The sequence below is a fragment of the Xiphophorus couchianus genome, chromosome 9 (genome assembly GCF_001444195.1).
Source record: "Xiphophorus couchianus chromosome 9, X_couchianus-1.0, whole genome shotgun sequence".
In the NCBI taxonomy this organism is placed as follows: Eukaryota; Metazoa; Chordata; class Actinopteri; order Cyprinodontiformes; family Poeciliidae; genus Xiphophorus; species Xiphophorus couchianus.
Window position 1 is genome coordinate 8,610,970 of NC_040236.1, and position 27,772 is coordinate 8,638,741.

Consider the following 27,772-nt stretch of genomic DNA (forward strand, 5'->3'; position numbering starts at 1 on the left):
CTCGACCTACTTATTGAGAAAGAGTCACCTGAACCCAAAGATGTAAAAGCCTGGTGGAAAGTCAAAACATTAGTTTTTTGTTTGTTTCTTTAAATGGTCAACAAACTTTCTTGAGGTATTTGAGGTCTGGAATTACAGCATTTTTATTTTTTACAAAACTATAATTTTCTGTAAAGAAAGTCTCAAATTGAATGATTAGGAAAGGCTGCTAGCATTTTATGAAATAAAACTTTTGACTTAAATGCATCAGCAAAATTACAGGGACTAAAGATTTTGATGTGGCTTTTTAATCTTTTCAAGAGTTGCATAAATAGGGTGGAAACGCAGGGATTCACTGTGGATGATATCCATCCAAGAAATCAAATTGCTCTAAAATATATTGAGGCAAAATTTAAAGCCATAACAATTTATTGAAAGAGTTGCAAGTGATTTTTCTTTTTTTTTATTGTAATAATAAAAATGTTTTAAATGTGTCCTGTAAATGTATCCAGGAAACCAGCCAGGAAATTGAGGGTGTAAATGTTCCTCTTTCACCCTTGACCAAAGACGCAAACCAGTGGATAAAAAAGCATAACATCTCAATACCAATTTGTTACTTATGCTCTCCTACCGCCCACCCCCTACCCGCTCTTGCCATGTTGAAAATTATGAACACTCAGACTCACACATTCTTGCGCACAGCAAAGTGAGGAGGCGCCTCCGCGTCCGTCCTGGGCCAATGGCGCGCAGGGTAGCCTTATCATACTTCTACCCGACTGGCCAATGGCGCAGCGCTCCCCGCTCACATGACGCCTTTCTGTGCGCTCTCCAGTCCTTTCAGGCGCTCAATCCCGGCGAGTGCAGGCATCACTGAAGACCTGACATCAGAGGAAATCGGACGTCCGCTCGTCGCTCCCTGCAACTGATTGACCAGGTGTTCATCTTAAACAAACTTTATCTCCTTATGATGAGGCTGACCAAGCACTCCTGTCGGCGGAGGATGAGCGCCGCTTTTGCCGCTGGAAGAGACTTTTTGTGTCCAAACGGGGGAAAGGCAGGCAGCGAGACAATAACACCCCGAAGTTATTGTAATAAATTGTAAGTGGCGAGATATAATATTTTCCTTTTTCTGGATGCTCTTGTTCGCAAAAGTCATGACTTGAAATCAACTTCGTTTTCAAACGCATAACTTGTTTCACTTTTGCATGGCACGAGTTCTGTTCTTTTTTGTGTTAATTTAAATAGATATTTAGACATAAAAAAACACCTTCATATGTTGGTATATCATAACATATTTGACTTAAGTTATTGTTTGAGTAATCTGAGTTTGTTTTTTCCTGCCTCTGCTGTCGGCATTCTTTGTGTGCGTCTCTGTGAATGTCCTCATTGTGCATGTGTGGTTGTCTCCGCGCAGCGCCATAGAATGAAATATAGATAAAAAGCACACAGTAAACCCGCTGACCCCAGTCAGGCAGACAGGCAGGCTGTGCAACCGGTCCACACGGCTCAATGAGGACAATTAGGGGGGGCCGACAGGAGAAATAAATGGAGTACTTGAGGCGCACTGAAACAGGTCTGCACTTCGCTTCAAACCGCCTGACGGAGATGAAGGTGAATTTTAAGTCTTATATCGAGATAAAAAAAAAATTTAAAAATTGTTTTTCCTCCCCCTCTTACTTGTTAAGTAAAGTACCTTAAATGTCAAATTTCAGTGAATTGGATTTCACCTTATTCACCTTATGGGGTCATGTCATTCAGTGAACCTTTTTATTGATTGGAAATTAGAGGTTGCTGGGGGTCATAGGTGGGAGGAGGGAGTACAACATTTATGTACACTCCAGAGTCAATCCAAAAAATAGGTGCCCTCAGATTTTTTTTCTTTTTTTTTTGTATCTACCACACAATCAGAGGGAAAGAGCAGGGGACCAGGGCCATTTGATGTTTTGAAAGGCTTCAGATGGCTTTAATTAGGACCTATAAAATCTGTCTGCCCTGTTCTCTCAGGCAGCGGTCTGGAAAAGCAAGAAAGGGAGGGGAACGGGCAAGAGGAGAGAAAGAGGGGAAAAAAGAAAAGCAAACCCGACACAGAAAGTCACTTCAGTGGAGGATCGTCTAATCAAAATTTTATAACCCTCCTCTTTTTCTTCTTGTCGCTCCCTCCCTAGACTCCCACCCTCTGTTTCTTGATGCTGGTGGTATGTAGGCAGCGCTTCTTATTCCCCTCTTTGTCTGGCTGCTGTCTTATCTACTCTCACCCACCCCATCCTCCCACCAACCCTCAAACCTAACTATCGCCTACAGTACACCGACCCCAGACACCTGAAGCCTAGACATAATGATCAAGAGAAGTTTCAGTCTGTCTGAAGTGCAGCCAGTTGTTTTTAGGTTTCCATCTTCTCCTCCCACTTTTTCCCCGCTCCTGTTCTCTTGTTGGCCTGGCTTGCCCTGCCTGTCCCTTGTTCCTCAACCCCAAATCAAGACGCATTACGTTGTTTGTGAGTTTCTGTGTTTGCATGTAAAAAGGGTTGCAGTTTCAGTGCTACTGTGCTGCTGTCGCCGTGCAGCCTGTATGGATATTGGATGAATGTGGGTGACTCACAGAGCTGCAATAGACACACACGCAAACGCACTCTCATGAGGAAACATCAAAGACTTCTTCTGCCTTCTATTGTGTGAGTGTGTCTGATGCAGATTCTACTTGTGTTCTCCAGGCAAGCATAGTATAAATGTAGAGTTTTTGGTGGTATCTGTGATTCGCTTTACATTTTTTGTCTAGTATTGCTATTGCTACAATTTTGTTTCCAAACGAACCACAGGAAACTTTGATCCATGATTTTTTGTCTTTTTTAAGTTCTTCCTTTTTTGGCAAAATTTAATGTCGATGTGGAATATGGTTCATAAAACATCAGAACATCATTATTCAAACAGTAAAGTTAAGTACATTTTAAGTCTGAGTTGAGCACTCCATCTCTTGAACAAAGACTGATTGATGGCGCAGAGAAGTCCTTACAATGGCCTGACGCAAGCGTAATTCTGTTGAATAGTCATAGAAAAAACAACCTTGCTCTCCATCTGAAAAACACATATAAGTATGAAATGTATATATATCTACACATGTATGTCAGAGAGAGAGGATTGTTAAATCTGAACATCTGAGCTAACCAGTTGGCAAAATTTGGATAGCACCCTTGAGCTAAATTAAGTCATATTTTCAACATATTTTTGAGACCAATAAGGAAGACAAGAACAGGGCATGAAAACATGTCTATAGACATCCTGTGTTAAGGTAATGATTAAGGTCTTTTAGAATCTGATTTCTAAATATATAATATGACAAGCTAAAATATATTTAAGTTAAAAATTGGCAGACATGTATTTCTTTAACAGATTTGTCTTCCATTTGAGCCTCTCTGTTTCTCAATGCGTGTTGGATGTTGATTACGTCATTTTGTGTCTTTCTGTACAGCTATCAAAAATATCAAAGCGGGTTGTTTTGCAGAATTGGTAGTTGGGTTAATTATTGATCTTGTCCTTAGAAAATATGCTCCATTAAACACTAGTGTCTTGATATTATTAAACAACAATTAGGTCTTTTTTAAGTATCAACCGAGTGCTCATCTCTTGAACAAAGACTGATTTGACTCGCTGTGAGGCTCATACAATGACCCACTATTTCCAATATTGAATTCAAGTAATATAGACAATACCTTTCTTCCTTTTAATCTAAATGTGTATATGTGATTGAAGAAGCAATGACAAGATGTCCACCTAAATACATTATTGATTTATAAATGTAGTTAGAGGGTGATGGGGCTTAATCAAATGGGCTAGCTGGATGGATGGATTTTATTTTTCCTTGTAAATAAAGAATAAGGACTTGACTTAAAGACTCATAATATGATGTCCATAAATATCAAGTGTTTGATGGGGACTGTCTCTCACCTGAAATGGAAAACATATTAAGTGCAAAAAATATATCAAAATTTTAGTTAGTGATTACACTTCTCTTTGAAAGAGTTACCTTCAACCGTCCTTCCCTCTTGCACATCCCTTTGTTTCTTGATGTTTGTTCGGTGAGATTATTAAAAAAAATTCTCACAAGTTTGGTATGTATTAAACTTGTTTGCCTTGCAGAAAATAGCTTGTTAGTTTTGTTTTTATTTAAAAGAAATATGTTATGTATTCAAGATTCACAAATAAGATTTTATAGGTCCTACGTTTTTGATAATATTCCTTCTCTTGAGCAAATTGGTGAAGCTTCTGAAGTGACCCGTCTAGAGCAAAATTTTAATGGCTAGGTATAGAAAATATGAAATTATCTTCCATCTAAAAATGTAAATCTTTTTGAAGAGTAAAAGACATCCATATGATAGACCTCATTTGATATTTCAACATGGTTACTTTGAAGCTCGAATGTCAGTGTTTTTTTTCTTCAGGCTAAATTTGGATAAGATGGATGAACGAAAAATACATACAATTTTCAATGTCAAATTTAACATTAAAATAAAGAAAAGGACATCTCAAACTGAAATAGCCGTAAAAAAACATGTCATCATCTTTAAGTTGATGATTAATGTCTTGTGCAATTTGAAAACTACAAAATTAAAGATGATGGACATTTGGCAGATTTTTCTTCAAAGCTTTTGCCATTAGACACCTCTTTGTTTTCGCCTCTTTGTTGGTTGTGCATTACATCATTTTGTTTCAGATGGGATAGCTAGACACTAAGCTAGCTTGCCTCACAGAAAACGGTTGATCAGAGCCTTTGTTAGACACTCGTTGAAAAAGGAGATATTTTTAGCATGCCACCAGTTGTTTTTCTCGAATGTGTCCATTTTTGATAAACTTGTTTATCTGAGGATTATCCCCCGAACAACTGGAGTGGGGTGAGTGGGAAGAGGGGAGGGAGGGTGCTCTCGCTGTGCATCAACAACGTAATCTGTTCAATTGGGATGTTTTGAAGAACAAGTGTCTGTAAAATCTGTTACCGAGCTCCAGTTGCAGTTCTTCCTCTTGTTTTGTGTTTGTTTTCTGAAACTCTTTGCATCATCGCATCAGGGAGGTATGGGGCCTGTGTCTTCTTCTACCACCACCCTTTGAAGAGGGAAGTAATAAAAAGCTCAATGGGTGCAACAAGCTGTTCCTCCCTCCTAGACTTTGAGGCTCTCTACCTGGAGATGAATAGGAGGCCCCTCTGTATCGAAGGAGAAAAAGAGAGCAGTTTATTGAAGGCTGAAGATGAGGAGGAGGTGCATTATAGCTTATAGACACTTGGTGTGAAATTGTCTAGCAGTGCCATTTTTGGAAAGTGCTTTCAGTTGAACTTATTACAATGTTTTGATCACACAATAGCTTGTACATAGCCCCCTCTCTACCTTGGGCCCAACACAGAGACACACGCAAACAGTATTAAAATCTAGACAGGTCATTGGCTGTTTAGTTAATGTTAACAAATTGTGTGGTTAAATTCTGTCTAAGATAAAGACGGTTTTTACACCTTGATAGCACAACATTCATGGTAATAATGTTGAACAATCACAAAGCCGCAGATTAAGATTTTGGTAACCAGATTTATGCACGAAGAAGTGAAGTCATGGTCAGGAATGTAAATGGTGGAGTCATTCAATTACAATCATACCCTTTCCTGGGAAAAGTCCCCAGCCGTGAAGAGGTTAATTGTTTTTGAATCTCCATCCGAGGGGAGAAAATAGAGGAACAGGAGGGATAATTGAGCTGCTGATAGTTTAGTGGGTTATGGATTACTGTGCCTTCTCCAAAGGAGAAAAGAAAAGGAGGTGACCAGGAGAGGAAGGAGAGAAGGGGGAAAAGGAAGGAAGGGGGCGTGAAAGACTTGCTTGTGCGATGCAGCCGCGGGGGCCGTCTGGCCTCCTTTGGAAGAGGGAAAACTCCGATCCTGTTTAGCCCACGAGGTGACCCTTGGCCCCTTCACTTGCTCCTCCCTGCTCCAGGTGCAAGCCCTCACTGCTGGCAGCTCACACACAGACACTCATTGCGTGCCAATTCCTCGTACACACTCCACGGAGGGGGGAAACAGCACATGAAAATGCAGCTCCCTTTCACATTTTTCACCACCCCCCCTACCATCACCCCCCTCACTTCTTTTTCTACATGCTACTCTATTGTCTGGGGTTAAAGATCCAAACCTGCTTTTGCAGATGGGGTAAGTGCTGCCATAATATTTTTCCTCCAACCAAGAAGACGGATAACTCTTTTTAAGAGGGGAGTAAATGAGATTTTTACATGGTGTAATAATCACAGAAGTGCTAATCAGAGGGATGTCATGTATAATTACTACAGTGTTTGATATTGCCACAGAAAACTACCTCAGGCCATTAGCAAAAGTTTCCTGATGTTATTAATGGGCGTTAATAAAATTCACGAAAGCCCGATTGAATGAGCCCTTTGCATGGCCCACTGGTTAAAGCACTGTAAGGTTAATGAACCAATTTACATACTTTCTGCTGCCATCTGGGTGGAGTGACAAGGCAGATGCTTCCCTGCGCTGCACTGCGTTGTTCAACATGGAGGAATGTGTCAAGTCCTCAGAGGTCAACGAGCACATTTAATGTTTGGGTTCAGGTCAGAAACATCCTAGAGTGAACTTGAAATCAATGCTTCTAAATTGAGGGAGCCTTGTTTTTTTGTTGTTGTTGTTTTTTTGCTGTATATGCTTGTTTCCATTTATCCATTTCAAGAGGATTAAAAGGAACAATTGTTCTATGCAGAAATTAACTCCCAAACATAGATTGTAGCCTGACCTCAGGAGCCTCAGATAATACTGATCTTGACAGAGATGATCCACAAAATATCACAAAGCCCCAGACAGGGGAAAAAAAACAAGAGGATTAGGATCCGTCCATCTCCTTGCCATTCTCGTCTGGATGATCATGTTACAAATAGTGTCTTGGAAGCAGAGGAACAAACTGAGGTCTGTCAGTGATCAATAAAGCAGTTTGAAAGCAGAGGGATACATTTTAAAAAATGGGAAGGCTATGGCTGGCATGGCCATGGTCTTGCCCCATTTGGTGGAATCAGATAAGGGGCTTTGGAGTAAAGGATGTTTAGCCCTGGGGCAGCTTGAATTTGTGGATATCCCTTTCACTGGCACCCACTGCAGAATGATTTCATCAGCAAATGGGCAAAATCAAACTAGAAAGAAATTTGGGATCTATCTGGTGTCTTTTTAATACTGTACACATGACAAAACAACTGAACGATTGGATGAGTAAAATAAAACATGGTATATAATCCCACCATTGTGTAACGTGGAGCAATTTTTCTCTAAGCCTTGTGTTACGCTCCAAGGATGGTGGCTTTCACCTCAGCCGTCACTTTACGTGATTTAAAGAAAATAAAATCACCCAGGTTTTGCACTGACAATGCGTTCAAGCCAGCAAGTGTTTGTCTCAGATTAGCTCTTTGTGCCACGAGAGAAGGAAAAGCGAAGTGAAGCAGTGGGAGCGGAGGGTGGGGACAATGCAGCCCCAATCCCAGTTGAAAGAAATAATTTGCACAATTTTCTGAAAGCAGTATTTGTCCGGTTGGATGGTTCTATCAAAGCCCAGCAGCCACAGTGGAACGTGATTTTGAAATGACATGGTGAGCTACAAAGCCGCCGATATGTCAGGTTAGAATCATTTCTCAGCTGAACGCTCTTCAGGTGACTGCAAGTAATACATTCTCCAGTTTCTTTTTTCTTAAAGAAGAATAATTTTTACTGATGGCTGTGACACCAACACTGCCACAGCTTCTGCTCACAGGCTTAGCCTTTATAGTACTTGCTGGAAGGAGATGAAACGACATCAGAGGAACACTTTACACCTTTAAATTCATCTCTGGAAAAAAATCAGTTTGTTTATTGGATATTTAAAGGATAGAGGAATAATAATTAAAAAAAAAAAGTGTACCACTTTTGTTAATCAATCTGAAATTAGAACCTTTGAGTTTCTTGTACTTCTTAAAGGATTATCCATCACTTACTTTACTAATTTTTATCCACGCCCTGCTCCTCAAAGTTCTCTCACTTTTAAAATCGTCAATATAAAATGTAGGCTTGCATGAGAAGAGTGGGATTTTATAGATTGCAATCTGTTGTTCTCTTGCAGTTCAGATAAAAGAAGGCAATTTGCCTCAGTACATATCTGTTGTTATCTTAAGTTTCAAAACCCCCTACAGTTTTCATGGTGACTCACTTCTTTCCGAGCCATTTATGCTTGAAAACTTCCTAAGGATGAACAGCATATTTTCTGAGTTTTATCGTCAATGAGGGACCATTGGGCATAATGAAGTTCTGTTTCCCAGCGTGAGTTTGGAAGGCTCATGATTACAAATGCTCCTCTCATTGTCTCCCATCATCTCCTCCCTAATTGAAGACAATATAACGAGACAATAGGGTCTCGCTCATCATTCTGCATCAGCGGCGTGCCAGTCAGTTAAAAGCAGGATGGTGATGGTGGGTGGGACGTGTGAGTATATGGATACTTGAACGAGCTCAAGCTTGTTTAATTTGGACCAAGAATATGGACAATTAGACTACATCTCCCACGGGAGCTGTTTATTTCTGGTCAGCTTCTCCACTTCATGGCCGTCTGCCCTTGTAAACACTCCTGGATGTGTCTGGGATATGCCTTTGGGGGGAGAGGGGCGAGGTCTTGTTTGGCGGGAAAATCTGCCTCTGGAGGGGTTGTCTCAGACGATTAGGACAGCTGAGAGAAGAGGGTCCCTCTGTGCCTGGCCCCCTTCACCTCCCTAATATGCTCTGAATAAGTTCACCTCCTCCCTGCGTTTGTTGTGGGGTTTTAGTGGGAGGTGGGGGGATTATGTCTGGCTATGGTTTAGGAGTGTTTGTCATCTGCCCTCTTGAGGCCTACATTGGCCCCCTTTGTCTGAATGTCAGGCCAACAATGTCAAAACACACAATGTGCCTATCCAATCAGGCGACCTTGGGTTAAGAAGTGACCACAAAATGTCTTGGTAAATTCACATGAATTTTTTTTCTTCTTTAAATTTTAAACATCTCATTATTGCATGTTATTCATTGTTTTAAATAACTTCTTTATTTTTTCTTTTTTTTTACGGGTGACATCATTCTTTTGACAGCATTACTTTTAGCTCTGCAGTAAAGTACATTTGAATTACACAGAAATTTTGTAACCGTATAATTTTTCCAATGAGTAAACAATGGGCTTTTGATATGAGTCACTAAATCAACAAACTTTGTGCAGTGCTGCAGTGATGCTCAGCTTTTATGAAAAGGAAAATCAATCATACAGGCAGATGAGGTACTCATCAATAAACCGAAATGATTTGGTGTCACATATTTACAGCTAATGTATTATTGCCAGTAGGAGATCCATCAAACCTCTTAATAGTTTATTGAATAAATCAAACAAATGTGCTTCTCAGCCTATGTTTTCAACCTGAAAAAGTTTTTTTTTTTTTTTAAATTCAAAGTTCTCTACCTTACACTAATCTATTTTTACTTGGATAAAGAAAAAATATACTATAAAATGCAAGACTAAATGAAACCTTAATAGCTAATTACAGTTTATTCAGTATGATAGAGAAATAATGCTCTAATTTTATTGCATATACTTTAAATTAGTCGCTATTTGCAACTTGATACTAGCTAATATTCCTTTTATAGGTGTCTACATATATCATCTACACATCAGTTTACTGGTCTCAAAGGAGTCTCTATGGCTCCACACAGAGCAACTCTGTATGAAATTTGGAAGAAGGATTCATTCATCACTGCACAATGGCTAACAAAGAGGGTACTGAGTTCTGGCCAAGTATCACAAGTTATATTGAATGCACACAAAACGGTGTAGCAGTACAGTCAGGAGGCAAAAAAATTCTCACTGACTGATAACCGTTCTGCAAGATTTAGCTTCTAAGGAAGAAAATAGCCTAAGTGGCTTTGCATTCAAGTCATTTAGAGCCCAGGAAATTACACACATTCCTCTTTTCTGTTACCAGAATATACTTGAAAACAAGTCACAAACGTTTTGTATTGCTATGTTCAAAATGTTATAGTCATTGCACTTTTCTTCACAGTATGATTTAATAATGGCAGGGCTGCATTTCCTCAATAAATTACAATTTAACAAAGGATATTTTCTATGTGTAATACTAATGTTTGATTTTTAGAAACAATATATGAAAAATAGATGACTTATAGTCATGGGCTGGTAGGAAGTTTCTCACAGTAAGTTAACCTTAAATAAATATTATATTTAATTAAAACATGGAAAACAAACATACAGAACATAATATAGTTATTCTTATTTAAAATAGAAAAGTAACAACTATTACTGCTGCTGTTGAATATATGTTTATCACCATTCAAATTATTAATATGTTTTGATTTTGATACATAGACTATGAAAAACTATAAACACATGATAAATTTAGTAGGTCTCAAGTGCTTATTTTGCCAATTTTAATGCTTTTCTACTATTCCACTTTTATAGAGGAGCAGAAGTATAACAACCTAACACTAGCTGTGTAATTAGAAAGCATACTAATGCAGCTGCCCTTATCTTGACAGCTGCAGTACTAAAAACAGTGTTACTTTAAAAAGAGTGATTGTATTAATTTCAATTTTTAAAACATGGTTCTTGGTTGTTTAATATTGTATGTGCTTCCAAACAGCCAACCCTGTCCTTGTAAGTATGTGGAAAGTTTATGAGCCTTTATCGAGTCAGCTGACTGGCATGAGATTTAAGAAGGGTAGCATTAATCACATCAATGTTGCCCTCTAACCTTTTTCCATCCCTCAGATCCTACCTAGCCTGCTTTATAGCAATATTCTTTAATTTATCTCTCTCTTAAAAGTTGACTTTCAGTACAGCTTTGCTCAATTAAAAGTGGGCATTTGATTGGACTCACAAAAAACACTCACCTATGATTTATAGCATTCTTCTATCAGGTTGCATTAGGTAAAAATATTTCCAACTTGTTTAACGTGTGTCAAGATGGATGACTGCTGTTAAATCAGCTACATTTAAATTTATGGTGTTGTGCAGGTTTTACATATAGACGCTCTAATACATCTTCGCAAATTACTCAATTCTTTTTCGTATGGCCACAGTATTGTAGTCACATTTTGCACAAGTATGACTGAGAGACTGTTGTAACAGTTCCAGTGTTTTATTTTTTTTTATTTTTTATGCAACCGAGATACTTCAAAACATGAAATTTTGAGGCGTTTATTTCTTTGGTGTCACATGAAAGGGGAAGTTTATTTTAGGTTTTGATTTAATTTTCTCATGGTCTGACTGTACTTAGAGGTATACTAAACTTATGAACACAAAGAGTTTCTCAGTAAGCCCTTAAGGCATGCTCTCTTTTTAGCTCAGGTTTTGAAAAAGAATTTAAATAAACACACCAAGAGTTTTTTGTGTGTGTGTGTTTCCAAGAACAGGTAATTACAGCTGTGTGCATGTCTGTGTATGCGTCTGTGCTTAAAATCAAGGATATAACTAAATTACAAAATGTTGATTCTTGTTCTCAAGGCTTCTACCACATTCAAAAAGAGGAACAATAGTTTGAGCATCATAATCGTTGTGATTTTGGTGTTTACTTTCATTTTTTATTGAAATGTTTTCTACCAGACATGAAAGTGAGACAATGGTATAATTCTGTACAGAGAACCTAAACACAGAAGTAAAATCCCAGTACATAAATTTTTTTTTTTGGAGACTTCAAGGCTTCAGGCCATTCTGGTTAATACAGTAGCAAACACAAGTCTGTTCAGATCATCAAATAGACAAGGACATTTTCTTTGCTTTTTTTTTTCTTTAGGTACAAGAAAGCAAATACAATGCAGATGATCTGTGTGGGCAGGAAGCCTTGAAGGTTCGCATCATGTCTGCCACGTTCTACCCGGGGGCATTGGAGTCTGCATGCATACAGAAACACACACAGTAGGGAATGCAAGCCACCGTTCTCCGTCATAGCGCAGCAGGAGTCTGTCTTCATCTGTCCTATTGATTAATGAAGCAGGCGCAGCGGGTGTCACAAGCAGGCAGGAATCTAGATCAAGGCGCGAAGCTGCATCACTGTAGTCATGCCACACAAACACACACACTTTCACACTCGTTTTCACTGTCTATGACATGTTCTCTCTATCTATCACAGCACATGCTCCACACACAGACAGCCATGACAGATGCGTGTGCATGGAAACTGAGAGACATGGTTCTCGCGTTGTCATGGCTCACTTATACATCACATCCTCACACTCAGAGTGAATTAACATGCTCCCCCCTCCACCCCACACACAAAGCTGGGAATGTGTTTACTATAAACACAATGTTTGTAGATTACGTGGGGTTAATGGTCCGATTTATTTCCTCTAAGTTGCCACAATGTTTGTGTGCTTTAGCTAAAAAGGTGCTGCTCTACCTCTTGGTCTCGCTCGCTACCAAATGAGACATTCCCCAGACATCACTACAAGAGCAGTATTTATGCTATTAGGGAGCTGGGTTTGCAGCACCCGCCATGGTACCAGAATGAATTAGCTAAAATTATGTCCTGACTAACCCCGGTGGGCTTGGACCTGGTATTTTTTGTTGCATAAATGATAAATTACACGTTGTGTATTTTTGACTATTTTTGCAAACTCCCAGTCGTACTCACATTATTTTTTCAATCATAAAATCCAATGAACATAGCTTGTTTTCAAAGAGAAGAAATAAGACTGAATGTTTTTCTTCCCCACATCTTTTCCATCTTTACTTTAGAGTTTAAAATTAGCTTCTCTGTCCAAACCAGCTGTATTCCTTTGGAAATTACTTTCTGTGATGGTAAGCCTAGAGTCATAGGGTTCACTGAGGGTGTGGTCACTTGAAACCCACCTTCGTTTTTCCCCACAAATGCTGTCTGAGCTTGCACTCATCTCGGTCTGAATAAATACCAGAAAAGTACAGAAAGGAGAGAAAAATGACAGCAATTGACTATTAGAACCATACTTTTTTTTTCTTCCCCCCACTGACCTTCTTCCACCTATATTTTTCTCCTGCATTCCCTCCCTTCCTCTCCTCTGGCGTTCCTGTCGAGGCATGCCTCCGTCCCCGCCAACCAGCATCACTCAGGGCAGGATGAGGGGGCAAGGAGAGAGAGGAGGGGAGGAGGACAGACAAAGGAGCACTGTTGCTGCCTTGTTCAAGGGTTGACACCAGACTGGAGGGGTGCGGTTAGAGGGGTCGCAGGCAACGAGAGAGTGTGACCAAGGAGGGTTTATCATTAAGAAAAAGAGATTCAAATGAATGGAGGGATAGCTGGGGTGTCTGCGCTGCCCCCAGTAATAAAGAGGACAAGCAGTGCCAGTCATTTTTCCACACTTGCAGCTGGCATGCTCTTTTTTAGCAGCGCTAACACTTGGAGCGAGTGTGTGCGAGTGAGTGATAGAGGAGAGTCATTGTTTTCTGGCTATTGTGCATTATTTGCTTAACCCTCGTGCTTTATCTGTGCAGCTGTACGCTACAAATGAGATGGCGAAAGGGAGGGTCTGTGTGCTCAATGGCGGCTGTCACAGCTGTTAGCAATTTCATCAGTGCACTGTAAGACGCCCCCTGCACGCACTCTCGCAAAACAAACCGTGTCAATTATTTCGAAGCAGTTACAGCCATGAGAAAATTGCCCAAACTGCGCATGTCAACACAGTTTAGGAAAAGAAAAGAGAGACGAAACGGACAGAGTAGCAAGACCAAACAGTTACGCAAACTGTAAATGACACTTGTATAGTCATATGATGCCTAAATATTAATCATTCATTCTGGGACTGTTCTTTACCATAAGCACATAAAACCCTAGAATTTGCATTGATTTGCAATTGTTTTTAGCTGTCTTGCCTTCCTTTTATGGAGGGCAAATAAGAGATTTAAATTATGCCCATCTCTTTAAGTAGGAAATTTATATGTTGTTTTTTTCTCTCTCAATGCAAGGTGCTTGTTGACCTCAACGCATTTCACTTGAAGAGGTTCTTAATGATTTGTTTTCCCCTTTTGGTCTTTTTCTGTGTCAGGCCATGAAATGAGCTGACAAAAGAGGGAGAAGCTGAAGAGAATTGACAGTGTTGGCCTTCACCCAAGAGGCAAGAAGAGGAAGCAGAAGACCCCCTAACTCAAGCGGTGAGCTACGAGGAGAACTAGACGAGGTGAGAGCTTAGCTTATACCTGGCCTCAAAGCATTTCTCTGTCCTTTCCACCTGGTTGCCTTAGTCAGGTGTTCAGCTGGGGCAGGTTTTATGTTTGCATTCCTGCATGTTTCTGTTTTTAAGTATTTAAGTGAGCATGGTGTGTGTGAGTCCCTCCCTCGTGTTAAGTCACAACCAACAGGTGAATAGCATTTTCTGTCCCAGTCACCATCTCTTTCTCTTTTTTGAATCTCAGTTTCCATGTTTACCTTCAAGAAAAGAAAAAAAAAATCATGGTTGGTTGTTTTCCACTTTTTAACCACTTTGTATTTCTTTCCTCATTTATTTCCACAATGAATTCTCACTGTTTTAAACAGACTGAAAATGTAAATACCAAAAATATAATAAAATGATAATTTGCAACATATAATTAGCTATTTCACAACATTGTAAAGCCTGAATAAGAAGATGTGATTTTTATATTAACCAGTGAAAACATTCTACCTAAATTAGCCCAGAAAATATTTAATCTGAACAGTTAGGTATGATTTGAATTTCACACACATTGGTATCATGACGATGATTGCTATTTTGAATATTGTGCAGTTATATTATTGTAAAATTAAAATATTGCAGAAGCATCTGAATAAATGGTCATCTTAATGTCTACATCACACTAAGCTCCCAGAGAGCACAGACTGAGATTTCTGTATTGATTTTTAGCAATTGTTCACACGAACATGAATATTTAAAAATAAATAAATAAATCACGTCCAGATACAGATGTTTTGGAAGAGACTTCCCAAAGTGGACAATATGCCATTTGTGGCCAACCCCAGTGAACTGCATCTCTGCAACCTCATGAAGTAGAAGTTAACAAGCCCTGATCTAGAATCCATGACAAATGTAGTTTTTCTTTTTAAGTTATCTGTGTCACTTTGGTCTAACTCGATTTCCATTAGAGTTCAAAGCACTAATTTAGCAAGGCTCAGGATGATCTTACATTTTTGCATTTCTACCTTCTGCTGACACAGGATTGGCATTGCAGCACCTTTTGATCACAATCACAGTTTACAGTATCCAGAAATACAAATTTTACAAATTTCAAATACTTAAGGTTGTGTATTTTAGTCTCACGTTCTCACCAGTTACAGTTCATACTTGTCTGAATACAAAATAGGGTTCATGTTTAAAATTACATCCAGGGTTCAATGTAGCTTTCAGAGCCCAAGAGTACCCAATTAATCTGAACAGTTTGCTGGATTTTAAGACACCCTAAGTTTCAACTCTAACTTTCTAACTGGAGATAGACAAAATATGGTTCTGTTTTGATAAACTGACTCAAAGGCATCCATAAACACTTCACCCTCCTTCATTTATATAACTGAAGTGTTGAGCAGAGTGTAAGTCAAGAAGGTAAACGCAACCCTTAGGAAAGCTGTGGAGGTGGAGACTAAATTTGCATATTCATACATCCACGCATTATAAATGAGGCTAAGGTGTTGAAGTACATCTAAGCTGTTTTAAGTCATGAGGGGATTATTTTCGTCGGCAAAACTGTAGATAAGGAATTTTGAGGAATAGAAATAATATTTCCAGTGGTTTAATCAATGCGAAGAGATTAACTTTAAATCCACACTGACAGAAAATTTTATGGAAATTACAAAATCCTTACACAAGTGGCCCATGGTCATGGATACTTAATTAGGAAAGTAAGCAAAAAAAGTTTTTTATAAGAAAATATCTGTCAGGGATCATTTGAAGAGACAGTATTCTTAACAATCTAAAGGGTTGTCTGTGAACTCGCCTGTACGATCAGAGAATCTATTTCAGAGTTAGGATTTTTCTTCCAACCCCTATTAAAATATGGAAAGCCTAACAGTACTGGGATGTAGAGAAGGAGAAATAAATCATTACCTTGGAGAACAGCATACCCACAAGGCAAAACACAGGAATGAACCTGGCAGAGGAGCCACCTTATTGTTTTAACTGTGTTTCAGCAGTTCCCAAAGTGTGTGTCGTCTCCGTGAGTAATCTTCTCACTCTCTGTGTGAAGCTGAAAGCAGCAGTAAATCATTTTCCTCCGTGCAGGCATGAACAGAACGGCCACCAGCACACACAGATAGGGGGGATAGTTAAAGAGGAGATCCAGCAAGAGGCAAAAGACAATGTTGTTTTTCTTAGTACATGTCATCCTCCCTTCTGATGAAACACTCTTCCACCTCAACCTTCCACCCAGAGGTTACAACAGCAATGATGGGATTCTTCTTCAAAGCTTTTCAGGGGTTTTAGTTTTTAAACACAAACGTTCCATCTATTTTTCTCCCTTTCCTCGAGTGTTTTTAAGAGTTTAGAAACTAGTAATACGTATGTTTTTATAGCATTAATTTATCTTTCAATGAATACAAAACTTCTTCTTCAGACTTTTTTTCCAAGACGATTCAGACATTTTATATTATACTCATCCACTAAATATGTCAGCTTTTCAGCTGCAGGTATTACATCAACTTTCAATCCGAACTGCTGCTCACACTCATATTCTGCAGGAGACAGAGCGAATTCAATTCCACGATTTCTCCATTTCATTTTAGGTTAACTCATTTTATATCAAACCAGCATAGATGCTCTCACCTCTCTCTTCTTGCACTTTGTCTCTTGCACTTATTTTTTTTGCAGCAATTTTGTTGTGTCTAAACTGATTTTATGTTCTCTTGAGTTCTTTTATTTTTTTGTAGTCATATTTTTTGTTTGTTTGATCCATATGGAAGCAACCTTCATCTCTATGTTCTTCTTTTACGTAATTGTTTCTATGACAGTATATTCACAAAGTTGCACTTTTTTATGATCCAAAACCATTAAAAAAAACAGAAAATGATGAAACGGTTTGGCAGGATTATGGGATGTTGAGCGATGGTTGTATCTATCTAGCAAGGCTGGGAAAAATATTTTTAAATAGAAGTGGTTTAGAACGTCTTTGAGGTAGAAATACCTTCTTTCATCATCCTTTTGATGGATGAACCATGTATCAACCACCTGGGATTAGTGGAGGCATACATTGTAGCGTGATACACAATCCCATTGTTTTAGGGACTTGTCAAAGGATGCATGAGTTGCCTTGGGAAGAAAGGAAGGATAACGGTGGAGGATGTAAGAAAATATTCAGACATGCTGCTGCCTTTTCCTCTTTGCCCTTTTTCCCCCTCTAAAGACGTGACATGTTTCAGCGGCAGACGAGTTTGTCTAAGATAGCTTTGGCCCAAAAAGCAGCTTGGATCTCTAATGGCGTCCACTTAGTTAGAGAGAGGCGAGGTTAAAAATGCTCAAGTCGCAGTATGTCAGAAGGTTTTATTTTACGGATGTACACATACAGGAAGATGACAGGCAGACGAGCTCTCCGTCATGTTGTATCGATTCAGTGAAAGATTTTGAACAGACACAGTGGGTAATTGTCGGTTTCATGCTTGTGCCAAAAGAAAGAAAAGAAAAACAGCAAGTGATGCACAATGGTCATGGTCAGGACAGCTGGTGAACAAGCATGAAAACTTAAAAGATAAGTGAAAGACTAGATAGCATTTGTGTTTGCACAAAGGGCTTTTATGGCGTGAAATGCCACTGCAGTTTGAAACTAGAGGTATCAGTGTGAGATTCTCAAAAAGAGAGTATGCGTGGTTTTGCAGACAAAAATTTACAGGGTGTGGAGTCAACAGAGAGAAAGACAGTGAGTGCCGTCCACTAAGTTTCCAAGTTAACTTTCAAGATAATTGAAAGACAGAAAGCATAATGTGGAACTAGTAAATCTAGAAGTGTTGAGGGTCTGCGCAGTGGAGTCTCTAATGTCTTTATAAGATCATAAAAGCAATGCACTTCCTGGCCTCTCTCTAATTGCTGTGAGGAATGGGATGGGGGAGTCTCAACACTATGTGGCTGCTAGATGAAGCCTCCAAGTCCTTATTGCACAGCTTATTGGGGTGATTCATTGTTTACCACCATGTTGGTAAAACCGGCAGAGAAAGAGAGCGGTGAAGCGAAGAAAGCTTACATTGAACATTTAGATAAAAATAATAATAAGGCGGGAAAAAATTATTATGTCAGAAATACAGTTGAATGAAAGGTGGCAGAGGGTTAACCACAAGCTACAATCCAAACCCTGTCAGTGCAGTTTCTAACAAAAGCAAAGTTAGAATGTAGATAAAGCGAGATTATTTTGCTGACTGAGCAGGAAAATGACTGGGCATCCCCAAAGGGGCTGTACACAAAAATATGTGAGAAGTAATTGTTGACATAATTGAAAAAGACAACATTTCCATGTCACAAACCGCTTGTCCACAGAATCGAGCCCCAACCTTCAACTCCACAAGCAAGCACAGTGATGAACAAGGACTTTAAAAAAAGAATGTGTATTTCTTCTACTTCTTTGTACAAACACAAACACTTTAAGCTTATCTTTAATAGATTAACTATATGGGATGAGTGCCAGCCTACTTAGAAAAAACATTATTATTAATATACAGTATGTTTTAAGTAGTAACAGTAGCAGATCATCTGGTAGAAAATGCTGTGGATCTTGGTAAAGACAAACAAGATCTGTTAAAAACAAAACAAAACAAAAAACCTTATGAAAATTAAATTTCATTTCAATTAATGTGGATTTTAGAATTAACCCAAAAAATGATCAATTCTGGTAAGGTGTGTTGGTGTACAGAAAGAAATCACATCGTGTCAACCCAGAAGAAATTCTAAATCCATTATGGTCCTAGATCATTTTTCTTGTACTGTCACAGCAGGTATTACTGAAAATAATTTTAAACTATGCTTCAAGCTCATGCATGTTGTTTTCCTCTCTCCAATCTATTCACTCCTCGTTGACTTGGAGCTTTGTGTTTTTGTTTAGCAAAATGTAAATTCCGGTCTTAATCTCCATCTTTTGTCTGCGACTTATGAGTTTTTGAGCTGCAGCTCTAACTTTGCTTTGCTTATTTTGTTGATGAGCACACAGGGCTTGGGGTTTTATTGTAACCAACCTCGCTGCACTATAGGAGCCATATAAGAGTTGCATTTTTTTTGTACCCAGTTTTATCAGTGGGTGAACAAATGAAAGAGGAGTCAAAGGCAGCCCCCTAAGCTTTTCATAATGCGTCCCGAGAGGAGACAAAGGCCTGCATTCACTGCTGGGTGTCGATAAGACCTATCATTAGCCTGCCATAGGAGGTATTACTGACACACACACAACAACACATTTATGCTCACGCAGACATACACAGAGTGCAGTAGGTACTTATTCTGGTGCTCTATTCTCTTTTCCACATACACACACACACACACACACACACATATAAAATATCCATGTGCGTGCCAGAAGTAAAAGAGGCAGCCATGCTCGACTTGAATCGAATAAAAGCTGAGGAGTGGACCCCCCGCTGTTTTCCCATCACAGCCGAATTCTCTCTGCCTCATATTGTGAGAACATCCATGCCTGGCTATACAGTGTCTATGCATACGTTTCGGCTTCTTCGTGTATGGCAGTAACTTTGAACTGTCGTTAAGCAGTAATTGGTAAGACGTGGCGTTCTCAAAAAAGACAATGAAAATGAAGTGTAAATGTTGTTTTTATGAGTCTTTACATGAAGAATTTATATAAAACCGACTTGTGGTCTGTTAGTGTCATCATGTATTTGTATCATCACTTTCAAATGTATTCAAATGTTGCCGAATCATCCCAACATATTTTCATTTTGTACATAAAAACAGATGTTTTCCTTCACATGAATGTATTCAGATTTCAAATTGATCATTTTCCATTTCTATTGATTGTGGTTCTAATCCACTTTTGTACTTCTATGAAATAAATAAACTAAAATAACAATTACTTTTGTTCCTGCTGCTTTAAGGCAATGCAAAGCACTTTGAATTGCCTTGTTGCTGAAAATGTGCTATATAAATACAATTACCTTACCTTAAGTTAATTATTGGAGTAAAACAATCACATTTTCTTACAGTAAACTGTGGTAGTATATAGGTAATTACTTGAATTCATTCATTGTCAAAGTGAGTAGAAAAAGTATGTAGTATTGAAACATCTTCATAAAATGAGTGAAAAAAATGAGAACATTCATTTCAAATAAAAGAAAAAACAGAACAGACATCATTAGCCACTTACAATAAGAAGCTGTAGGATGGAACATCAAAGTAGAAAATTTCATTTTACAGCCTGTGGGCCACTTGTAGCCATTTAGAACAGTATGTTTACCACACACACATTGTGTTAATTCTACAGCCAAATCTTAGTTAACTTCTTTTGAAAAAACAAATTGTTTTACTGTAAAGTTTACATATTTCTTTTCCTGATTTTGCTAGCTGTGTAAGCTCCCTAATGCAGTTCTCATACAGAATGTAGACTATTTTTTTAATCTAAACATAAACTCTAGACCTTGTTTATAAAAGTTAATGTGCTTGGTTTGTGAAAAGCTGAGTCAGACTTATTTTCAGAATACCAGACTAATGGACATTTAGGCTTTATTGCTGTCAAAATACCATAATGTTTTTGCCAAAATTTCTTAGAAACCAGTTTACTCATAAAACCCACTTTGCATGTATGTATTTGTGTTAAAATTCCACTCCATCAACTATCCTGTGACATGTAAAATAGGTCTAGAAAGCAAAGTGACCCAGCAGACCAGGCGATGCCAACCAACCGGTTAAACTAAAGAAAAAGCAAATGGAAACAGCCTGCTATCCTAATGATGGAACTCCTTGTTTACAGTAATAATACCAATGTCTCAGAGTTAATAGACTATTGACTTATTGATGATTGCATGCAGCACACATTACATTTACTTAACAAGACAGGAGCAAAATTGGATGGGGAAGAAGAGTTGTGTTTGTGTGTCTTGTCGAGTTTTGGTTGGGGGTGGGAAAGAGTGGTAAGACAGTGCTGCTGCCTAGATCCTAAGTAGATGATGGACCGTAGCTCGTATTCCCATTCCCTCTCATTATCTTGGCCCCCTGAGAACATATGAGGTTACTTACCTTCTTTTGCTCCCTGCCTAATGCCAAGAGTCAGATCAGGGTCATTAGCCTCACTACTTGAAACAAATGGCTTTAGATAGTATCTCAGCCAAACTACAAGAAGAAGAGATTAACTCTTTTGTCCCCTTACTGCATGTTTAAAAAAAAATAATAGCTGTAAATCTTGATAATTTTTATTTTTAGCATTGCAAGGTGTTAAATTGCCATTTATTTTCATTGAATTTTCACTTCCCCGAGCCTTGAAATCTTGTGGCATTCAGCTAAACATCACAGCTGTGTTATTGAAGACAAAACCCACAGAGGGAGAAGTGGGCAGCGGATCAAAGCGCAAGGAGGATTTGTCTGGCAGATAGTCACTGAGGTCCTGTCTGCTTACACTCTCGCTCCTCTTGTGTCTTTTTGTGCCTTTTTAAGTCTCTACATGCTCAACCAAAACAGTTGCCCCCTCATATTCCCAACATAAAAATTAGAGATCACAGACGGGAACGGGTTAGCCTCCTCTTAGCCTCCCCTTTCAACAGTTGTTTTCATATCACAGCTCCTGTGTGTGTCCACATCTACAAGCTGTCATGTTTTTCCTCCTGTTAATGAAGTGCTACACATTGTGCAGGTGTTTATTTTAGTTAGCTGCCATTCCTTTCCTTTAAATATCTTGATTAATTTAGCTGTAGTCCCTTTACACGATGTAATGAATATAAGATCAGAATACTAAAAAAAAAAGAAAGGCTTATCCTGTTTGTTTCCATCCAAAGTAAGTGTGTTGACCAAAAAGTTCTTTCCGTAAAGCTTTGTCATGAGGTTTGTGGCCTATCGGTCGAGGGGTGGCTCAGATGTCTGTTTTGAGCTGAAAGTCACGCCCAGAAGATGGATATAATTAAGACTAGCGCATTTCTTTGGGGAGGGTGTTTTGGTAACTTTTCTGGGTGGTCTAGCTCTACATGCCTGTGCTAGTTTTATTGCAAACAGGCACAACATGGTAAAAGCACATACACACTGACAAAGAAGATTAGTGACGTGGTGCGGCGTAAACGTAATTCTGGAAAGAAAATAGGTGTGCTGGACGTTTCCTGCTTCACTACCTGCTTCAGTTGTTTCGCCAGGGTGCAGCGGAACTGATCATAGACGCGCACTTGAACGCGACTGCTTCGCTTTACTAAGAAATGTAAATGTGCACCCTCCTACATTTCATCACAAAGCTAACTTTAGCCTCCATCCAAACCTGTATTTAGCCTCTGAATAGAAGCCAGATGATCCAAAACTGAAGGGTTACATTTATCTGTGTAAACTTACCATAAAAACCATAAATGCTTCTCTGGTCTTTGAAATGTTCTTACAGCGATCTCATAGCCCAGGGAGCCTGTGACAAAATGGCTGGATTTTTCTGTCGTCAACATTTCACATTATCACATATTGTACATTTCAAACCTGGGTGCCCCATTAGAAGAGGAACTCTTAAATCTTTCTGTGTTGTTCTCCACTCATTGAACCACTTTGGACCACATTTGCTTTAGAGTGAAATGGCACAAAAATGTAACATGGGTCAATGGGAGGTTTATGCATCTCATGACTGCATGACTATTATTTTTGTTCATGACAGCATAAATCCAACAAAGCCACTGTATATAAACATACATTTTAGAAGGAAACCATGCATAGTAAAGCTTTTTAATAGAGTAGTTGCAATATATTAATTGCTTTCTTTTAATTACATTTTGACACATTAATAAAAAAAAAAAAATGAAATAGCGGTAAGTCCCACAAGAAAAGAGCGTCAACAGAAAACGGTATGTTTTCTCCTTAACCAAAAGAAAAAGAAAACTTCCTGTGTTCTATCAAATGTTCAAGTATCCTAATTTGTGGTTCTTTTCACCATTAGTTCTATTGGTCTCTTTGGGTAGCATGGATCTTTAAGGTTGCATTTCATTTTGCAAACATTTGGGTGGTCCCATTCTTTTAAGGGGTTTACATTGGTGAATGTACCGGGCTTTAATGATGGCAGTACTCTTCCCTGTTCTCAGCAGGCATTGAGACAGAAAAAGGGAAAATTAGGATACAGAAGGAAAAAAGAGAGCTTTTTCTATCAACAAGATGTTGCTAGAAAAAGGTATAGAAAAGAAGATGTACCACTTTCCCCTTAATAAGATATAAAAAATACATCTACATTTTGAACTGGTCAATGCCAACAATAAAACAGTATGAGACTCTCATGGTGTTATAAGATTAAATTTAAACCCCACATTTCATTATATCATGCTTACACACAAAATACTAAAGCAAAAATGTAAAACATAGTTTGGCTGGGTTGATCTTATTACTGCTAAAATAACCTTACTCACAGATAACAGTTAATAACATAGTAATAATGTTATTTGTAGCACTTATTTTATTATTTTGAAGGGTGAAAGTGTCTAGTCCAAGGGCACAACAACTGAGACAGGGTTTTGAACCGTCAACCCACAGCTTACTGGATGAACTCTTACAACCATCGCCCTTGTAAGCAGAAAAAAGTGTAATAACCTTCTTTCAGCCAGCTGATTAGCAGTGTGCAGCAACAGCTGAGAAAGAAGCAGCTTAAAACTGTAACTTTTCAAACTTTGATATACCTTGATACTGGAAGTGCCTAAACAGAGATGAAGTTTTTTTTTTTTTTATCAACATTGTGAATTGAGGACGGAAGTTCTTAGTTGGCATAAAAGGTTTAATTTCTCCTTTGTCTGCAGTGAGCAGCTTTCCTGTGCTGCCCTCTTTCCCTGCATTTAACATCAAAGAAAAGTTTGAACAATTGAGGCAATTTTTCGCACGGTGAAGGTCAATCATTGTTCTCCATCTGAAAATGTAGGTCCAGCTGAGAAGCCATGCTTCTATGGCATGTCTGCTTCTGCAAGCCACTCTTTAAACACATTTTAGGCAGATATTTATGGAATATTACATTTCTGCATGTTTTTCTTTCTAAATGTGATATTTGTTTTGTAATGTAGATATAATTATCTGAAATTTTCTGGCCCATTTGTTATAGCAGTGGTGTTATTTTGTAAATTATGTTTGTTAAACTTACCCCTATGCAACTCAGCGAACAAGATTAAAACTTAGATTAACATGAGGATAAGAATGGCTAATGTAAGTGTATTAACTTTGCAACACACTTTGATGAAGAATAAAAAGAATCGGTTGAGATATATGTACTGTGCTTAAATACATGATATTCTGACTTCTAGATATATTTAATAAGGAGTGCATGAACTTGCCATATCTAATTATGACCACTTGCTTTGCTTTTCGCCAAAGGGCAGAAATTATCCCAAGCCAGAAAAGACGGAAGTTTAAAAGGACTCTGTGGGACTACTTAAAACTACAAGCAGCAGGGTACTTGAAAAAAAATCATTAATGCAGCTTAAGTAGCTTCAAAAAAACACTAATGAATATGACTTCCACGGGAACTTTGATGTGCTTTACTGGCCACAACTTCATAGTACCACGTCTGTTATCTGTAACAATAGAAAGCCAAATGACACATGAATGAAATAAAGCAGGACAAGATAATGCAACTACAAAAAATGAAGTTTAAATAAAAATGTTACTTTTTTTCTGGCGTTCAAAACATAGCTTTGGATAATTACAAAAAGCAAACCTGCTTCAGGTAGCATAACAAGAAATGTAACATTTTAAAACATTTTTTTTTTCAATAGTTCAACACACCCAGAAAATATATTACATAGTGTTGCTGCATTAATCACCTCCTGTTACACCCAATACAATTTTATTCCTCCTTCTCAGTCTGGCCAGCTGTAGACTTTAGACTCAGAAATTCTTTTTGATAATTCATTCTGTCTCTCCGCACATTCACTCTCGGCCTCATCCTGCTGCTTCAGCGTCAGACGCAGCGCTGCAGCCTATAACGCATTACAGCCAGTGCCCGTATAATCCTGAAATTCCTCAGTTTGTGTCGAACACCACATGAGAAGAACACAGTTTTTACAGCAGGTCTGTTAAAGGAGATAAAAACAGCCACTTCAATGTGCAATTTGTCGTGTGTTTTTTATCAAGGTCTTGTATTATATAGACTCCAAAGATGTTGAATTCATATGTTTCTGAAAGTGGGGCCCTTTTGTTGCTCAATCAGAGGTTAATGTACACACCCAGCAGCTCCTTTTCTGTGCTTCCTAAGACCACCCAAGCTGTTGATAGGATCCGGTCCACTTCAGAGTGGGCTTTCTGCACAAATAAATTCATGCGAGTTATTTAACAGAGTTGAAGCAAACATAGTTTGCACATCATCTGTTGTTGAATAATTTAAACTCGAATTTTAAAACTGTTTTAACCACGAGCTTCAGCACACACATCAAATGCAGTGTGCTAATTGAAATCAGTCGCCTGTTTCTATCTTGTCTTTTCTTTTTGAGTGCATGCGTCTCTTCCGACTCTCGTGTGTACGCAGTGGGGTGAATGTGCATGTGTAAACATTTTAATAACATGCTTTAAACAGACGACACCTTGAATTTACTCTGTACTTCTGTTTGTTTTCTGCCCAGGTCCAGACATGAAGGAGGCACGCAAGGATACACACAAACCCAGTGCAATGGCACCTAGAGGCTGTCTGCGGTCTACCACCACCCTTCTGCACATGCACACAGACACGCACACCCCAACACACCCACGCACTTGCACACAAAGACTGTTACAGTAAGGAACAACAGACCACAGAGTCACGATGATAATCGCAGTTGGAATTTACGAAAACACATTCATTATCTTTTGCTGCTTTCTTCTTTTACTTCAAAGCCAAATTCCAATAATGAAATGTAAAACTTACTGCAAAAAATTTATAGAAAATTATTGAGAAAACAAACTAGAATAGCATCGACGTAAAACCAATTTTCTCCTTTAAAGTCTAGATGTTTTAAACTATTCAAAATACATCTTATATCATGTGTTAATGTTTTTGAGTGTACTTGCCTCAGGGAAATCTAAATCTGTTTTTATCCCCCTTTTTTTTCCGTCCATTGAACCTATCCATACAAGTTTAACCTCCCCACCGCACATCCCACAACACCTCCGTAACCAACCCACATAACCCACCCAACGCCCCTCCCAGGCTTCCCAGCATCCTGCCGAGCACACCCTCCAAAATAAATCCTTCAAGACGAAATTACAGTGCGGCTCTGTGGGAAAACCCTCCCTCTTTTGTATCTCTGCCCCCCCGACGTCCCTTCCCTAGTCTCCTTGTTAGGCTTCACTTGATTCAGAGTGCAGATAATTTTATTGTAAATTAGTCTGGACTATGGCGACCCACACTAATTTCAATCTGTAGCTACAGTTAACTTTAGAAGGTATGAATGTAGCCCTCTATAGAATCCACCTTTTTTGTGTCTGATTTTGTGTGAATGGAAAGAGAGGTTGATAATTAGTTTGTTTTAATTTCTAAAAAGGGGTAAAAAAATTCTTAAATTTTTAATGAACTACTAATTAGCATACTAATTAAGTTTCTTTGATTGTCCTCTTTAAATGTATCTTCCTGTTATCACTTTGAGCCACTTGGAACGCACTGAAGAGGCTACAACTCCTCAGGCTTTTCGTGGAACAAAAAGAATGTGCATGTTTTAGTATTGCCTTCGGATTTTTAAACGTTATCCAGTGGCCACAGTTATCTAGAAATAAATGTGGCTGTCAAGAGTTAAGATCACCAAGGCTGTCAAATTTGAGTTAATTATGCGAATTTGGAACTTAAACTGAATTAAAAAATAGTCAAATGCGAGCTATTTAGATGAGAAAGCAGCCCTGGTCATTTCCAGCGTTTGGGTTAACTGACGAAGCCAACCTCACAGTGGCCGTGTCACAGTTAAGCTTTAATGATACACTCCATCAGTTCAGCTTTTTTCCTGCGCGAGGCCAGCTTGGTTAACAGTCGGTCGAGGGTGTGTGTGTGTGTGTGTCGGCGTGTGTAGGGGTGTGTGTACCAACTATTAAAGCACTTGAGAATCAGAGAGGAAAGAACTCACGCTGCTAATGGATGTGTCTATTGATGTTCCCATTTGGCGGCACACTGTAAACGATAGGGCAATGATTGTGCTGAAGATGGAAGGTGGTGGTGGTGGAGGAGTGGAGTGGAGAGGAGAGCGGTTTGGCTTGGCGATGATAATGACAAGGAAGGTTATTATTCAGCACCCCATGGAGTCTCTCTCTTTTTTGCCTGTGTGTGTGTGTGTGTGTATTTGAGAGAGAGAGAGAGAGAGAGGAAGAGGAGTGGTACTCATCCTCCATGTCTCTCAGTGATGTTGCCTTCCCAGTCCATTGGCTATTATTAACTTCTCGCTTTTCCTCTCCCACCCTACACCTCTCCTGACATTACTTACTGTTGCTGCTCTTCATCCAATCATGGCTGTCTCTTTACCATAAACACCTCGTTTTCTTTTTGTAAACACTCCATATTTTTTTTATCTACAGTGCATATCATTCATAACAACAAGTAAAGTAGTCTAAAAGGTAGAAGTAAAAGACAATACTGTGAGCAAAGAAGACAGTTGCGTTCTCAACACAGCTAGGGCCAGTATGTGGTTAGGATAGGGTAAACTTGTTCATTGAAAAACTGAACCATATAGCATCATA

General features: G+C 38.8%; 1 long non-coding RNA gene across 1 annotated transcript; it reads left to right on the forward strand.

The window, feature by feature from the left end:
* The first annotated feature begins 804 nt into the window (after positions 1-804).
* On the forward strand, positions 805-27,464 carry LOC114150368 (uncharacterized). The gene is made up of 3 exons (XR_003596728.1): positions 805-1,077; positions 14,033-14,164; positions 25,699-27,464. It is a non-coding gene; the product is annotated as an uncharacterized LOC114150368 (long non-coding RNA).
* The last annotated feature ends 308 nt before the right edge of the window (positions 27,465-27,772 follow it).